Source organism: Protopterus annectens, chromosome 2.part2, assembly GCF_019279795.1.
Source record: "Protopterus annectens isolate FY-2018-M chromosome 2.part2, PAN1.0, whole genome shotgun sequence".
NCBI classification, from domain to species: domain Eukaryota; kingdom Metazoa; phylum Chordata; order Ceratodontiformes; family Protopteridae; genus Protopterus; species Protopterus annectens.
Window position 1 is genome coordinate 1,104,091,085 of NC_056730.1, and position 19,648 is coordinate 1,104,110,732.

Consider the following 19,648-nt stretch of genomic DNA (forward strand, 5'->3'; position numbering starts at 1 on the left):
TACACAACTATCTATGCACAAACCTTAACCCAAACCCTAACCCTAAGGTCCGTCACTATCGCACATTTACCTTACCTGTACTCTAACCCTAACTCACTTAATCCACCCCAACCCTTAAGTCTGTCACTATCACACACTTACCTTACCCGCACCCTAACCCTGACTCACTTAATCCACCCCAACCCTCAAGTCCATCACTATCGCACACTTACCTTACCCACACTCTAACCCTAACTCACTTAACCCACCCCTAAAGTCCGTCACTATTGCACTTACCTGACCCACACCCTACCCTAACATCCGTCACTATCACACACTTACCTTACCCACACCCTGACCCTAACGTCCATCCCTATTGCACACTTACCTTAAAATGTCTGTGTTCTCACTGTCGGGATTCTTAACTTTCTATCATCTCTGTTGTTGATCTTCCAGTGTCGGTGTTCTCGTTGTCGGCATTGTGGACTTTCGCCGTTTTCAGGTAGACCCATATATATGTATATATATATATATATATATATATAGATAGATAGATAGATAGATGTGTGTGTGTGTATAGATATATATATATATATATATATATATATATATATATATATATATATATATATATGGGTCCACTTTGTAATTTCAAAATTCAGTATTTCGAAATTACAAAGCCGAAAACCCAAGCACAACTCACAATTCCAAAAACACACAACTGCGAAATTCAAAATGCTGAAACTACGCTATACATACAATACACACATAAACAAACACAAAACTCCCCCCACAATCAAATAAATGCATCTACACTATAGATAAGCTCCCCACACACCCCTACTTATATATTCCAACTCTGAGATTGCACAAACAGAAATGCAAACGAAACTCACAAACACACACATCTTACAGTCCCTCACACACACACATCACAGTCACAACACACACTTACACACACTAAAGCCCCTAACCAACACATTTACACACACAAACTTACCTAAATTCAAGCCATACGTTCACACACCGCACCAGCGGAAGCAAAATTCAACATCTCCGTGTTTCGGGATTTTGAATTTTGCACTTCGGCCGGTTTCGGAACTTTGAGTTTTCGGCTTTGTGATTTCGAAATACTTTGAAATTACAAAGTGGACCCATATACATACATATATATATATATATATATATATATATATATATATATATACATATACATATATATATATATATATATATATATATATATATATATATATATACATATACATATATATATACATATATATATATACATATATATATATATATATATATATATATATATATATATATATATATACACATATATATATATATATATGTGTGTGTGTGTGTGGTTTATGAGTATAAAAATTCATGTACCAATGTGTGTCTCTACATACAGCTAGGGGCTAATGTCTGAGTACCTGTCCCTAACAAGAAGTCAGATGGTAGCAGAAAGAAGGATCCATAAGTGTTTAGCTCATGTATAGTCTGAAAATATCCACCTATATCAAGTGCACTGCCACCTATATTTATTCAAAAGCTCCTAGGCTTTGTTGTCAAGCTTATGACCATTTGGCCTTCAAATGCTTGACATCCATAGTCATCAATGCATGTTCATACTGGTCAAGTGTACCTCATTATGAGGAACGTACCTCATTTGGGGGTCTTAAAACAGTGCATGTTCCTCGAAGTTCCTCGAAGTTCCACATTGTAAGAGTCTGTCACACATTCAGTGTTAGGAATTATTTAAGTGAAATCCATGGCAAATAGAAATTAATCATATTAATTCATTAAAGGATCTTCTTTATAAGTAATACCAGCATATTTTAACCATCCTATGACCTTCCTAGTTGAAGTCGTTAGTAAGCCATTAGTATGTGTTCCACATTTTGCCCATTTATTCCACAGTATGAAGGCGAGTGTTCCTCATTTTGAAGATGGAAGGTTGAAAGCTATGTGCATGTTGATTCTCTGTTGCTCAAATATATATTGATATTTACACCCAGCACACACACATTGAAGGGTGCTAACAGCTGACTTGTTCTGATTACAACAGGAAGTTTATTCCATAACCTTAGATGTTCTGTCATACATTTACCCCATTTTTATTGTCAGTTATTTTGAGACTTAAGCTCCCATTCAAATGTTATTACTCCCAGTGGTATATTCCAGGTATAGCATGTAAAACAGAGCTGTATCAGATGTTATGTTACAAACCAGGCAGAGGTACTTACAATCAACATTTTAGAAACAACATATAATAGCAGTTCCTTCAAGTGTTTCTAAATAATTAAAATTTTCCCTTTGTATGATTTTTCTAGTAAGGAATCATTGCAGGTTCTCACATTCATCCATATGGTTTGTCCATATGCTATAGAATGAAACATTACAACCAATAATGGGCCAAATCAGTGAGGTATAAACTGATAAGATGATTTCCCTGGAGTAACTAAAAAAGTCCTTTACAATTAGATGTTGCCAGTCTGTTTTTGGTAACGACAAACTGCTCATTTTTTAAAATTTGTGTGTTCCATTATCCCTAAATCTTTTATTGATGGTATTCTTATTCATAGGTTCATAGGTAGGTACTAGGCTATCGGCCCAAGGGCCTAAGTAAGCCTAGCCAACAAGGTTCTCTGGCTTACGCCACCCAACAAAGTAAATTTCCTGTGACCCTGTTGAGCAGAGCCACAGAAGTGATCCCCGGGGTGTATTTCCTATTTCCCATCTACTCAACAAGATTTTTCTTGAAGAGTGTGAATGAGGAACTTTTATTTAAGATTTGACCATTTTGTAATTGCAATGTATGTCATTTCTACATTTATTGGTATTTAAGGTAAGATCATTATTACGGCATCAGGCATGTATTTTTATGGACCATGTTGGAGAATCTTGGCATCTTTTATTGAAATAATTATATTACCCAATTTGTAGTCATCAGCATATTTGGTACTATTAAACAATCATTCAAAATAGTAGCTTTATATTTGAAAAGAATACTTTAGAAATGTGACCTCAGTATAGAGCACTCTGGAATACCATTGATAATTCCCTTCAGGACAGGCAGATACCCCCTGCTCCATCCCCAATGCCCATGAATCTAGATATATAGACTGACATTTAAGGCAGTTCATTTCTCACTTATTCTCTTTCCTGGAGTAGTGTCAAACATGCCCTGCCTTCAACAGATCAATAATTGAGTACAATGCGTCATTTGGCATGTACTTGACTAGACACTTAAAGTAGCTGGAGCGAACTCAGAGGTTCCTCACAAAGAAAATACAGAGTGTAAACAACATGAATTATGTGGATAGACTAAAAGCCAATTCCCTATAGTCTGTTTGCTACCAACTGTTAAGAGGAGACCTATGCTTGATATACAAGGCACTCACAAATCCAGCCCTGATAGAGCTGCTACACATCCACAAGTCAAACAGCACAAGAGTCTCCTGATCTCAGTATCTAAACTTAGTCAGTGACTCAAACAAAACATGCTGGACAGACAGATATGTATCTCAGAGATTGCCCCTTCAATGGAACAGGCTTCCTATTCACATTAAGCAGAGCCCTTCCCTGTCCCTCTTCAAACACAGTTTGGATCAATGGATGGGGAATCACAAATTCACACCTTTGGTAGTGCCTCTATCCTTTATGGAAAGCAGCAATCTATAATATACTCAATGCATAGGCACAAATCCATGGCATCTTCTTGCCCCTAGAGACTATATATTGGGTAAAATCAGGTTATATTGGTTAGGCTTCTAAGGGCCCTTAAGCCATTAGCCTAGTAATCTCCTATGAACCTATGAAATGCTTTAGCATGCCAAGATAAACAGCACAAATGCACTGTCATTCTATTATTCAGTGTTACTTTTACCATACCAAAGAACACCCCAAAATTCAGAAGTCAAGATCTCTCTTTAGCAGAGCCATAGTGTCACATATCTAATAGATGTTGGTCACCTATGTCATTTTGAGTAAGTCCCATTGTGACTTTCACCATGATTTTTTCATAAAATGCTAGTCAGGTTGATACGTCAAAACTGTTTGGGTCTGATATGACTCCCTCCTCCTTTGTGAATTAGTATCACTACATCTTGTCACCATTGACCAGGAACATACCCAGATAATGACATTTTGTTTGATGTGAAAGACAGAGGTTCAGTTAGCTTTTCTTTGTGTGTAGGAAACTGACAAGTAAGTTGCCTGATCTGAAAGCTTGAGTTTTTAATTTTATTTATGGGAACAGTTATCATACCCATAGTTATAAGGAATATATTTTCTTGTCTGTATAGCATTCTCATGCTCGCACACACACACACACACACACACACACACACTGTTTGATGTACAAATGTTTTCTACAAGTACCTTTGCTATGTTCTTCAGATGGGTGATCACTTCTTTGTTTTTTGATATGTTATTATTCACTTTCAATTACCTGATGTCATAAAAGATTACCTTATTATTACTGTTTTCATCCTTTTGTGTACTTTACATATCCTAGACTTGTTTTCATGACTTGGGAAATGTTAAAAGCAAGTACCTCTGTTTCTGTTATATATGTTATTGATTATTATTTCTGTAATTTCACCAACGTTTTTTAATGGATTTCCCAATATATTCATGTATTGCAAGTGTATGTGTCCATTAACGCATAACTTAAAAACATCACAGAAGATACTGATAGCATTCTGTGCAGATTTCTTTGGAACTAAAACAGAGCATCCAAGTCATTTTTTATACGTATGTTACTGATTATATCACAGTCTCCACTGGTAAAAAACTAGCAAAACGGATAAAACTGCAAAATATGAATGAAGGCCACAAACAGCAGGATAAATCAAAAAAAATACCAGGTTTATTCCAAAACAAAAACACAGTAAATGTTAACGCTTTTGTCTTGCTTCATTGAGCAAGACTTCTTCACACTAATGAAACAAACAAGACTGACCATATTTAAACATTTTAAAATAGTCACACAACCACCATAATGGATTAATTTAAAAACTAAAAGGGACAATTCTTCTCAAAGGAAAAGCAATCCACATATAAATGAATACAAATAAATAAAATGCACATACTAATGAACCTAATGTCCATGAAAATGAAGTTCAATGGATTTAGAGCATTTAAAACTGTGTGCTAATGAATAAATAAAATGCTTACGTACTATCTTAAAAAATAATAATAAAATTAGGTGTAATATAATAGATAAAATATGTCTGATCAGCACTTCATCTGCTTGTGTGATCTTTATTTTAATATAAAAAATACAGTCTCCTGCATTCGTTGTTTACATTTAGTTTTAGCAATTGTTTCTTCAACATATTTTATTCATAACAAGTTTTCTTAATAACATGGTTCATTATAAGATGGTTTTTAACAAGTTTTTAATTGGTAATGCATTTCCTAAATAATTTTTAAACATATATATTTTAGTATTAGCATAAGGTTTGTTTGTTTTTTAGAACAGGTTATATAAGGGGTTATTCGCTATTATATTCCAGCTTCACTATGATATATAATCAGCTTGTCTCCATTGAAACATAACAGAAAGAGAAAAAATGTAGCCCTCAGCCTCAGGTTCCTAAAGACATGCTGAGCATTTATTGCTAAAGGAAAATATTTCATTACATTCAGTGCTCTCTTATTTACTTGTTTCCACTTAAAAAAACTGTTATTAGATTAAGCCAAGGGTCTTAACTCAAGCAAAAAATATCAGTTCTGCATATATTACAATTTGTGTACTTTTACATCCTACCCCCCACCTCAAAAACCCAAGGTTACAGCTTATTAACTTAATCATGCTTTTGAACAGCCTTTTTTTTCTCTTCTTGTATTGTAATGCTTACATTTATTAATACAAAAAAGAGGAACAAAAAAAAAAACAAGAAAAAAGACATGCGTTTACTCCAGCATCTTTATCACATACAACTTGTAATTTATATCATGAAAAGTTTTATAAAAATACTAAGAACAGAACCTGTTTTGCTTACAGTTACCTTTTCCATTCTTCCTCCCTTCCCCTTTCTGTCCTTCCAAGCATTAATGATATGAAGCGAGACAAATACCTTGCAGTACCTCAAAGGTTTAACAGTCAACAAAAGTCCATTTTTCCACTTTTTTTTGTGCAGCCACATTTCACAAATCCAATTGTTGCTTTGTAACACACATTTATTCACTCATTTCTATGTTGCTGGTCTTCCAGTTCATCTCTGTCTCCTAACTACAGACTCCGGTTCAATTCCAAGGTACTCCCAATTCTTCTAGGCAACTTCTGTGCTTTTCTCTGTCTCACAAGCATTTTCCTTTGGGATATTGGATAAGGTTTCACTGGTGAGGTCTCCCTATAAGCTTTATTATCAGAAGAATGAAAAGCAAAGACCCTTTCTGATTGATGTCTCACTTTTCATTAGACAAACTTTTTTATTTCCTCCATAGCCTGTTCGGCATCAAAATATTACTTTGATCCTCTAGGAAAAATATTCTAAAGACAGCAGGCTACAGCATCTTGCACCTCACACTTGTCTCTTGACATTCCCTGATTGCTGGAATAAATTTGCTTCTCTTCCACTTGGTGTACATTGAGTAATCATTTTCCACAAACACACTGCAGTCTCCAATGTTTAATACTTTGCTGTTCTGCCACAGTTTTGTTAGAATCAACTATTTCTGCTGGTATGATTGCATCTTTACTAATACAGGTCTTGACTGCCTTCTCATGCCAGGTTTAGAGCATACACATGATGTGCCCTTTCAATTAACAAATCCTGCTATGGAATACCAGTGTAGTTGCTTATTTGTGCCTTCATAAAATTAATACTATTTGTGCCTTACAGTTTTTCCTGGTACAGCATAAAACCTCAGGTATTCTCTGTGAGCTCTGTCCTCTAATTCTACCATTTTTTGAAACATCTCTTCTTGAGCAGTTTCATTTTCAGCCTGCCTTTTCTTAATTTCATCTTCTGTTTTTTTTTTTTTTTTTTTTTTTTGCAGTTTTATCATTTCATCTGAATGTCTGTTTAAAGCTTCTTCCATTGTTTCCAGCCCTTTGTTATTTGAGTTGATATACTTCTTCAATATTTAGTTTATTTTAATCAGCTCTGAGCATAATTTGACTTTTTTTTTGCTATAGCTTACCAGAAGGTATGTCTTACCCCAAAGCTGAAATTTGAAATGCTTTTTTCTGAACAGCTGCAAGATTCATCCTAGTCCATATTTTATCTTCACCTTTTCTAGGTGATTTTCTTTCAGGCTCTCTAAGTTTCTTCTTTGCTGACATTCAGGCGGTATACTAACTAGACAGTAACTGAATTTATTAAAAGTGGCAGAGTTTCTGGCCTTTATGTTTCAGTTTCTTTTTTTTTATATATATTAGCAGAGCTGAAAGTAAGCTATTGATCAGTGTGCAGTCATCTTGGAAGTCAGGAAGGAACCAACTTTTAAGGTTATTTGGAAGCCATGTAGCCATCAGGACCAGCTGTCATAGAGGTGTATCCTCATGGTAAGGGGAACTAGCTTTCTGCAAGATTCACATATCCTGAACAAGAATTTCTGAAAGTATAATACTTATTATCTGTGTGTTTTTATCTATGTGCTTGGGTAGCATTTAGAATCCTCAAGACATGGCTCTCTGACCTCCAGCTTAATGCAGTAATTTCCTCCACAGTTATCAATCTTGGCTAGTTAAGATGTGTTGAACGAATGAATGACTTGACTGAATGAATGTATGCAGAAAAAAAAGAAAAGTAGGATAAACTGTCAAACTGTGAAAAAAGTAAGAAAAAAAATAATCAGGATGGTGTCGGTAGGTCAGGATTGGGGAAGTCAAGATGGCACCATGGAATGTGCATGGGGATAGTGGTGGGCAAGGAAGGTTGCAATTGAGCCTTTTGCCTAGAAGAATCAGTAAGATTGTTAAATTTAACAATTTATTTTGTAGCAATATTGGATCAAGATGAAGGGACCAGCATCATGTTGGAGTTTTGGTGATTTTCTGTTACCAAATTGAAGGACACTTGAACATTTCGTGAGGTAAAAATGTGTTAAGGATAAAACAGCCACTATCAATTCTATTGATGTATTGATATATTTGATGCTCAAAATATAACCTATGCTGCCTGGTCTATCGCCCAGATGGGTAAAGCCTTGACTACAGCCCATTCCACCCAGGTTTGAATAGCAGGATTAGAGAATGGAAGATTTATTCATGATGGGAAAGAAGTGAAAAGTCAATGTCAGTTTGGAAGAAGGACCAGTCCAAGTCTCACTTTTCAATCACTATTTAGCAGATGGGTGGGGATTAGGACTCAAACAACAGAGCAGCATAGCTGTAGTTAGTAAAACAGTATGTGCAAACTAGTCAGGGGCAAAGATAAGCAGAAACATCCATCCATCTACATTTCTGAGCCTGACACTACAAGCAAGAATGCACTTGTTAACCAGCAGGAGTAGGAATTTAGTTTGTCTATTTAAAAATTTCTAATACTGCCATAGATAAGGACCCAACAAACTCGCATCTCCTGCACTTCAATGCAAGCAGTGAAGACAGACAGTCAAAACTGGCAAGCCTTCCCAGACAAAGGAGTACTGCCTCCCCCCCCCCCCCCAAAGAAACACATGTACACATCTTGAAGAGTGTTGTTGAAAGGCTAAGCAAAATGGAGGGAGGAGAATGAAAGCAAAGAAAACATAACCAATTCAACTAGCAACAGTGTGGTCAGAATTAATAGAAATGAAGTGCACAGTAGCTGGATATGATGATGGTACCCATATATTTGAGATGTGTAGGGAGTCAAAACAATTCACTGATTTCTTTTTTTTTTTTTTATTTCACTTGTTCCTTCCCTTGAACCCTACCTACACATCATGTGGTATCACACTGAAATATTACCTGGTTAAGAGTGGTGTCTTTGGGCAGTACTTCACTATTAGGTGATCATAATGTTCTACAATAAAAATTATATATTGCACAGCATCACTTTTTGAACATCAGCATTTTCTGTACGTGATCCATCTACATCAGCTGTCCTAATGTGATTTCAAGTTTTTCTATTAATGAGATTCATACACCGGTATCAATACTCCATGGTGGAGCATGTATTGCAACAGAAACCTTGCCAGCCTTCCCAGTTTTTACATAATATTGTCAAGCTTCACTCACCTAGTTTATTTCACAGAAAAAAAATATTCCTTTGGTACTGACTTTCTTAAGAGCCAGTTATTTTACTTTTTATGGGGTTCCTCAACCATCTGATATTCTAGAATAAAACTCCTTTTGGGGCCATGAGCAAACATCATGATCATAAACTTATACAGCCTTACACAAACCCATCTATTTCTAAAACTGACATTAACTGCGAGTTGTTGTTGTCTTTCGGCTTTTCCCGGTTAGGGGTCGCCACAGCGGAACTCCGGTCCGCTAATGATTGGCAGTAGATTTTCACAAACGCCGAGGTGCCAGCTCAATGTTCAACCTTCAACAAAGGCATGCCTATTTACGCATGTCTTTTGAATGCCCACCCAACCGCAGGGAGGACATGCCTGCAAGTATCTACTTAATTCTCTGCAAAATAATTAAATCAGTTACTTACCTCTTTAAGATAATTTTGCAATGTAACAGAAGAGGAGAACAGTGGAAAAGCTGAGAAGACCTGAAATAGCTGTGAAACACCAAAATAAACAATAAACATGCAATTACCAAATAGAAGTAAAAGACTATAAGACATGCACAGGGTCTACATTTCAAGGAGAAAAATACAACATTAAAGTGATAATTAAAACTACAGTACATACCAATATTGTAATTGAATACTGGTGCTCCAGTCCAATGAGTCCAAATCATGTTTAGTATACAAAAAAACTCTGTGTATATAGTCATCTAGTGCATCTAAATGTATTGCGTACAAGAAAAAACCTATACATTAATACTATAATTCACTATTACGTATTAATCATTATATAAACTTCAACTATAAGTTAAAAGATTTTTTTCTTACTGTGTGACTCTGAGTAAGTTACTTAACAAGGCAGTATTCTTAGCTGACCTCTTTATAGAGGCACTTGCAATTACTGGATTTATTGGACTAACATATAAAATAAAATAAAGAGGTTAATATCGGCTATGGCACTTGTGAGACAATTACATTAATTCGAGTATTTCATGCTACTAACACAAGAGCCACACAGGGGCAGCAGATACCAAGAGAGAAAACAACATGCCTTGGTGGTATCTGATAAGCAGTGCATACACTACTACTCGCTAGCCTCATAAAAATGTTTATAATACAAATTAGAGAACCAGCAATCAAATGCTTTTATTAAACACAGTTACTGTACCAGAAATGTTATATAAACACTGAACATGAGCAGTCAAGAGAGTAACTTGACAAAACTGGTAAAACAGCTGTCTGTGTATCATGAGAAGCTGTAAATTAATCGGCACATTAGAGAGAACTTTATTTAACCACAACTGAAGATCAAGCTGCAATGTCTAGGAGGTAAATAGTAAACCAAGAAAATAAAATGTTATTATATTCCTGAGTACAGTCAAATAACTTAATTTTCTGGCACAATCCCACTGGTGATGTCAGGCATCATACTTAGTAGTTTGCTTTCTATAAAACCACGTATGTCCTCTGACTAAATGCTGTTGTCATAAGTATTAACAGCACCTTGCTGGTCTTTACTAGCACCACATTACAACCTACATTCTGTCAGCATCCAGTAATGTCCTGAGCCTTTACTCCTGATCATTCTCCAAAACCGTTTAACTAGTTTGGTCCTGTTATTGAAAGGGCTGCCATCTCCTATGTGATTTGACGTACTCGAGATTCTCAGGAATTAAAGTAGATCATTTACATACAAAATAACATTAGATTATGTTACTAGTATCAAAGCTATATTTTAAATTCTAGTTAAAAATAATTTTAAAATAATTTTATGATACAAGATTTAAAAAGAATGAAAATGAATGCACATAAATAAATATCATAGGATTCAGACACATGCCTAACACGGCCAAAAAAGGCTACTGTGGAGATGACAAGTTGCACATCATGGCTCAAAGGTAATTATCAATTAAGAAAGAGGCATTTGGCAGCTCAAGTACTGACTAATTAAGACATCTATTTATGGAAATATTAGTACCAGGACAGAGAGATGTGCATTGCAGATACAGTCATAGAAATCTCAAGCAGCAGTGCCAAATATGTGGTGTCCACACATGTCAACTCATGCTACTATGCGAACTGCTGTGAGTAAGGCCTCTATTCACTTTAAATGAAGAAGAAACTGGAGTACAGGAAAGTGAGAGAGGAGAAGATGAAGCAGAGGAATGTATAGAAGGGCACAGTGAAGGAACATGTGGGCGTGAGGAGGATAGGAAAGGTTTACTTTTCCTGGGGGGTGGGAGACCATTTTTTTATCTATGAAGGGTGTATGAGAAAGAATAAATGGGGATGTCAGGATAAATGGAAGGTATTGGCACAGAAGATGGGACACACAAATAGACATAAAACACAGACAAAGTCTAATTTTGGAGGTGCTGACACAAAGGGGGAAGCTGGCAATGAAAAAACACATATATCAACAGAGGAAAGACAAATGGTAGTTGAGAGGACTGGACTACAAACAGGAGAAGGAGGTGAAACACAAAGAATGGGAATGCAAAGATGGGAGATATAGTAGGTCCTGGCTGCTGATCATGCTGCCTTCGACTGAACCAAGGCAGAGGTTGCACACCACCATGACTGTCCTCTCTGCTGGGTCCTTCCTCAATTAGCAAACTATGCAGTGCCAGGCAGTAGTGTGATTCCACTAGTTGCAGAAGGAAGCTCTTCAGATGGCAAATGGCAGTGCAAGCTGCTGGCCCACAAACTCCACCATCACCTTCTCCAGCTCCTTCCAGATAAGAAAATGTAATTTACCAATGCTGTCACCAAACAGAGCATCAACACTCCCATCCATCACCACCATAGGCCACCAAGGACAACTCCAGTTCACTCCCCTCTGCATAACAACACCACACAACAGTGAGACTGACCTGGTGGGAGTTAAACCACCAGAAAAATACAAGGCAGGATGATGTAGCAGGGACCACTGCTACACTATAAGCACAGCTGTGACTAACACTACATAAAATAGTAACATTAATAGAGAGAAAACAAAACATTAATTAAATATAAAAGAAAGATAATGTCAAAAAAGGATAGAGAGAAAAAAAAAAAGATAATTATCTATGTATCTGATGATCAGTCCCACAGCTACATACAGGAAGACAAAACAGCTGCTAAGAATGTTAGTATGCCACGGGTCATAAAGATGACTAGGTATGAAATGTCATGAACTCCTATGAGAAGAGGAACATATTTGGGTGCCGTAGCACAGAACCAAGTTGGCTTTGGTGGGAGTGTGACACTACCATCAGTATAGTACTGTTGGCTATAAGAGACCATGGAAGGATAGTCAGTGTGCCAGTGTGAGCAAGTCATGTGGGATAAGGACAAAGACGGGCTTGTAGATAAGGGCATTGTTACTAACTATGCAGGCTAACAAGCATACTGTACCAGTACCTCATACAAAAGGCATACAAGACATTGGTACTAACACAGGCAGCTGTCAACATATGGAGGGCAACTGCTGTACTGCAAGATGATATGCACCACTGGACATAGCTGTTACATGAATGTCATGGGTATGCCAGTCGGAAGTGACACACGCATGGGCATGTGTTGTACTGATACACAGTAAATATGATAAGCTGCATACCCTATATACCATAGGACCGCCTGCTCTGTGGGAAAGCCAAAAAAGCATGGTATTAAACAACAGTCTTGCATATCATTCACCATATGGCAATGGGTATGCTGTGCTTGGCATATTTTTGAAATGTGGAATGCATGGATCCTCCAAAATCTCCTCTGTGCATCTGGGTTATCATGACAGCATATATATACAGGGGTTTTAACAAAGACTTCTCATCTTCTTTTGTAGATGATTTAAAACTGTATAGTGCATCAGATGAGGAACTGAAAGCATAATTGCAAGTGGTCAAAACTATTTCAGATGATATAAGAATGTCATTTGATCTTGATAACTGTGCAAAAGCATCCTTTAAAGCAGGAAAGCTGCAGCACCAAGAAAACATCAGTTTGGGACAGGAATGTGATACAAAAGAAATGGAGCAAGAGAGATTGTATAAATATTTGAGAACTGATGATGGATCAACAATAAAACATGAGAAAAAATGCAAATAAAACTTAGCAAGGAATATTTTAGAATACTTAAATGAATACTGAAAACAGCACTGACATCCAGGAGCAAAGTCCAAGCTATAAACCAATTTGCTCTTCCTGTCCGAACTTATAGTTTTGGAGTGATTGACTGGCCACAAAAGGTGTAGGATAGGCTAGACAGTAAAACAAAAAGGATGCTTCATGCTCATCAAATGATTTATAAAAATCAGTGCATACCAAGATTATATATTCCCGATTCTGAAGGAGGTATGGGCCTCCTCGAAATTGGTTACATGTATAGATCTGCAATCATGGGACTGCATGCATATCTGCTGACCTGAGAAGATCCAAATGTAGTGAAAGTTTTGAAACATGAGGAGAATAAGTCTAAGATGTCTTTCTCTGCTTAGTTTACCAGAAGCATATTGGTGTCAAGCAGGAATGGAAATCAAACCAGAAACAGATAAAAATCATGCAGCAAATGAATGTGCCAAAAAACAAAAGAAAGAATATAAGGTAAAGGATGAGATAAGAAGGTAGGAAATGTGGAAAATGCATAAATATAGTTGCAAGTATAGAAAATTCTTGGAACAACCTCATGTTGATCAGGATTGAATGCAGGAATGGTTAAGGAGAGGTGAATTTAAATCAAAAGATGAAAGGTTAATATTGGTGGCCCAAGATAGTGGACTATGTACACGTTGGTTTACAGAGTCCATTGAACATGTGGGAGAAACAGACAGATGTTGGTTTTGTAAAACAGAATTGGAAACAATTGCACATCTTGTTGCTGGTTGTGATATACTAATAGCAGAAGGACTGTATACTGAAAGACAATAATGTGGTAAGACTGTTGCACTGGGGATTGTGCGCATATTATAATATTGAAGTAGCTGAAAAACACTGGAAACGTGAGCCACAAAGCATCATAGAAAATAATGAAGTTTATATCCCATGGAATCATGTATTACCAACAGTTCATAAAATAGATACAAGAAAACCAGATATAGCAATCCATGAAAAGAAGACAAAAGTAGCATTGATAATTGAAATTGCTACACCTACTAATTACAATGTTTTACATACAGAGAGATACAAAGTCATAAAATACCATGATTTGCAGTTAGAAATGTGGAAGAAAGATACCCAGGCAGTTCCAATAGTAGTAGGAGCAACGGGTCTTATAAAAAAATTGCAGTCATACTTAGATATGTTACTAATACATGTAACTCTGTATGAATTGCAGAAGGAGTCATTACTGGGTACACTGAAGGCGCTGTGCAGAGCACTTCTGGCTAACATCAAAGACTGAAACAATACTAGTTTCATGAATTTACTTTGACTTAAGAATGGGGTCCATTCCCGTCATGGTATAAGAAACACAAAAGACTTGGAGAAATTAAAAAAGGGTTGAAATTGCTACTGTGAAAAACTGAAAGGCTGCCAGCCCAGCTAAGATAGATGTAGATAATTCTATGTCATTGTAAATATTAATAAAATCTATAGGCTGTTTCACAAATGTAAATAAAACTGTGTTAAATGTTGAACTTCAAAAATGTAACCACATTGCACTCTGCTGGAAGAAAGCTAATAAAGTAAAGCATGTTATGACTGTTTGATCCCAAAGCTTGGAGACAGAATGTCTGGACTAAAGAATTTTTTCTATACCTTTGAGACCAGAGTTAATTTCTAGATTTTACATGTATAATGTATTTTATTGCTGTGATTTCCTGGCCAGGTGCAAGATAAAAAACTGTTAAAACTGAGTTTCTGTTAGCCTGGGAAATTAAATCAGAAGTGTCAAGAATGATGTAATCTAAGATGAGTCAGCAGGGATGTGTTATCAATTTAAGACTTTCTTAGAGAGAGAGAGAAAGAGAGCATTTTGGATTTTGTCTGAAGAACATCCACTCACCAGCACTTGCTTTGCTCTTACTTTTTTCTCTTAAAGATAGATAGAAATAGCCAGTTTAGTCTAGCTGTTTTATAAATTTATGTCAGACTATTCTACAGTATTATTTTAAACATTTTCCTGTGATCTCTAAACTGTTGACTAGCACTGTGTTGAATTGAGGAAATTTGTCTTGTGTTTTTATTATTTATTATTAAATATTTTAAACCTTTCAACTGTGGCTGTTTTGTGTAGAGATAATTTAAGCTCTAGAGTGCACTGCTTGTGTATAGTGATACTGTACAAGGCCATTCCAATAAGCCCTAAAAGTTCTGGTCACACTTACTAATTGGATAATAATATTGCACAGTAAAATTGGACAACCTTTGGGAAGGGCCTTATTGGTAGCTGATAAATAGGGGTTCTGGTGGCAGTGAATTACTACCTTATAGCCAAGACAGAAGGGGCACAGCTAGTGAACCTATGCCAGCCTTCCCCAGGAGTGTCTGTGTGGTTGTATATAAATCATATCTCAAAGTGTGTGTGTGTGTGTGTGTGTGTGTGTGTGTGTGTGTGTGTGTGTGTGTGTGTGTGTCAACTACTTTGGCAGGGAGATGAAGCACTGGTTGAATAGAGGGAGTGCTGGGAGGACTTGGCTTGGAACCCTGGCTAACTACTCCACTGTATAGCTGTACCAGTGGGGTGTCTTATTGAGGATCTGGAGAGAAAGGAAGACACCAGCCCCAGACTGACTGTGATCTCTGTGTGCTCTTAAGTGAAATTGTGCTTTACTGTGTGTGTATTTGTTATCCTTCCCAATGTGGATGCCCCTCACTGGTGTTAGTGGTGAGGACTGAGGCTCCTTGATTACTGGGCTAAGTGCATGGGTGTCACAGCTACACCCAGTGATTACAGTGTCATACATACAGAGAGACACAAAGTCATAAAATACCAAGATTTCCAGGCAGAAATAAGGGCAATGTGGAAGAAGGGTACTCAAATAGTTCCAATAGTGGGAGGAGCAATGGGGTTCATATAAAAGTATTTACAGTCGTATTTAAATATGCTACCAATACATATAACTCTGTATGAATTGCAGAAGGAGTCAGTTCTGGGCACATTGCAGGTGCTGTGAAGAGCACCTTTTGCTAACATCAGAGATTGAAACAATAATAGTTTCTTGAACTTTAATCATACTTTGAATTAGGAATGGGGTCCATTCCTATCATGGTATTAGAAACCCAAAAGACTTGGAAAATTAAACCGAGGTTGTCTGAAGCAGTAGGTATTGGTGTTACATAAGGGTGCATCAGTTACCTCTGCATAATTATAGCAGTGGGTAATAGCCTGCAGGTATGATATACAAAACTCATCTATATGGTGACAGTAATCATACTCTCCCTGCAACTGTAGAGACACTACATCTTCCACTGATGCAGTAGCCTGCTGTCCTTCATTTGCACTGGATGAAAAACAACAAGCATCATGAATTAAATGTCCTACAAATTCTCTTTTAACTATATGTAAAATAACAGTCAGCTACCTGTCCTGCACACTTACTGTACATCTCTCTGACCTGTTCTTCCCATTGGATTAGAAATTCAAAAATGACACCTCTTTAGGTCACAAAAGTGGTGGTTGCAGTGCTCATCATAGTGGTAGATGTCAGTAATGGCAGTCACCATCCTGGAAAGGCTGTGATAGGCATCCATTTTATACTGGGAGCCCATATAAGAGTCCACCAGCATGTGCTACTGATGGACTCTGTACATTAGTTGCAGGAATATTTTGCTATCTATAGAGTACCATCTGGGAACCCTGCCACTCTTAGTGCCTTCAGAAATCTTAACCATGTCAGGTAACAATTCAGAGGAATATGGTAGCTCTCTTGCAACCATATACGTACATACATGATGTGGCAGGATGATGTTAGAGTGTGAACTATGGCATGAAAGGAGTATAAGAGCAGCAGAGTTCCCGCATATTACATTTCTGGTCTAGCTCATCTACAGGCCTTAATACTACAACCGGCTTTCCCACTTCCCTGATACAATCATTGACCCACCCATGCATGCACATTACATTTCACAAGGGCTCATCTGAGTGCACAGTGTTGACCAAACATCACTGTATGACACACACAACACACTTGGTCATGTGTACATTGCAGAAAAAGTGCAACTTAGAGACATTTATGGTTGCGTTAGGGGCTTCAAAGCAGCAAGAGAAAAACAGATGTGGCCTTTAGTTGCCTCACCATACTCTAAAATTTACTTCAGAGCAACCTATGGAGGGACTTTATAGGTCTGAGTAGGTGAGACTCTGTGCATTTACACACAATTCATGTGATGTAAGTAACTGTGGAGTGGTGTGTGTGCAAAGTTTTTTTTTCAGTCCTTTGTATAAATGTGGTAAGTGAATGTTGTTTATTAAACTACCTGAAACTGCCTTGGAGTACAGGGATGTGTTAGTGGGTAGTGTTGATAGGGGAATTCTCTCTTAGGTAATATGAACATGTGCAAAGCTTTTTGCCATGGTATGATACTTGCAAGTGATGCTACGTGCAAGTGTAAGGGCCACAAAGAAGTTAGTTGATGTGCTGAAGTACATGGGAGACATCATGCATCTTTTAGCCTTAAGCTTGCATGTGTGCATCCTACTCACTGTTGATTGTAGCATAGGAAGGATGGGGTAAAAGAGACAGCCACCCTTGGTGCCATCTTGTAGAGGGTAGGAGGGGGTGTAACAATTAGTTAATTTTACTATTTTGTAAAAATTATTTACTATTTTGTAAATTATTTGCATAATAAACTATTGTCTAAATAAGGCTTCCTACATAGGTGTGTGTGTGTGTGTGTGTGTGTGTGTGTGTGTGTGTGTGTGTGTGTGTGTGTGTGTGTGTGTTTGTCCCTCTCCCCAATCATCACAATCCCGACATAGAGCACCATGGCAGAGATGTGGTAAGGGGCAGCTCATAAATGCTACAGAGGCCTTATGATTATCCTCTTCTACAGTGCTCCCTGAAGCAGACAAGACATTTGTGGTTGCTGTAATCTCCCATGGAGCATTACCAAGCCAGCAAACCTAGGCAATAGTACTTTTAGTCCTCATTTCGCTTCCGTCTACAAAGACACGCACACACTTCCCAACAGCAGCATTATAAAAGGCATGTAGACATGCCACTCACAGCTGGTACACTGTGGAAGTCTGTGGATTTTAACAAACCAAATAAAGCAGGAAATAGGAATGCAGGATAAAATTTATTCCGGTACCTCGGCCCCAACAGCCTTCAAAGGAATAAAATACAGACTTCCAAATGCAGTATATATACTAGTGCTGCCAATTAAACAAAATTACATATAATTGAAAGAAATTAAGACAACATTCCAAATTTAAAGAGACATACACAATTCATAATATTTCTGTCAACTAAATGACAATAAATAACTATCAAATTAGCTTTAAATATTAATAAATGTTTAAATTAACCTCTAAATTTAACCCTCGAGGCTTTAATGTTCCATATTTTAAGATAAATCTACTTTCTAAATTCAATAGACTTTTTAAATAATTACCTCCAAAAGATGCATTAGGTTTTGCCAAAGCACTAAAAAATAATGAATCTACAGACCCTTTATGTGTGTTTTGAAAATGTTCATATATCGGACTGCTAGTTCTAGCATTACGTACATCCCCAATATGTTCTAGTATACGTCTTTTTAGTTGTCGCTTTGTCTGACCAATATAATATTTCGGTACTAAACAGTCACAACCAATAATGTAAACTACACCACAAGAACAGCAATTAAATTTGCTTTCAGCATAATATTTAACCCCATTTATAGCACTGCCTGATAGATTCTTAACCCTCCTACATATCTTACATTTACCACATTGAAACATGCCAACTTGTTTTTCAAAATTTGACATACTTTTATCATTCCCAAAGTGTCTAAATTTTAATATCTCTTTTAGATTAGAATATCTACCATATGAAAAAGAGACATGTTTTGGAAAGAGATGCCCAATATCTTCATTACTACAAACTAAAGGCCACAAAAAATTAACAATATCAGACAAAATATCAGAAAATAAAGAAAATTTTGTAACAAAAAATATCCTATCTTCCTTATCTATGTCCTTCTGAGTAATAATAGTATTAAGTGTCTGAGTAATATGATATTTCTGATCACACTCAAACTTAGCATGATTTTTCCTTAATGAAGCTTCCAAATAACCTCTGTTTAATAGCCTTTCACAAACTGAGTCAAATTCCGAACTCAAAAGGCCATATTCAGAAGTATGTTCATAAATTCTTTTAAACTCCCCATAAGGGAGTGCTTCAATTAAGTGCCTAGGATGTGCACTTGATGCATGAAGAAAATTGTTAGAAGCTACCTCTTTTCGAAATGGTTTAAATTGAACAACCCCCTGTTTGTCCACATAAAGCAGAATATCTAAAAACTGAATTTTATGTTTATTAGTACTGTATGTAAATTCTAAGCCAAATTTATTT

General features: G+C 36.7%; 1 protein-coding gene across 4 annotated transcripts in view; it reads left to right on the forward strand.

Annotated features, from left to right (window-relative positions):
- LOC122795893 (potassium voltage-gated channel subfamily V member 2-like) overlaps positions 1 to 19,648 on the forward strand; it is an 802,386-nt gene that overhangs the window by 720,829 nt on the left and 61,909 nt on the right. The window lies entirely within an intron of this gene.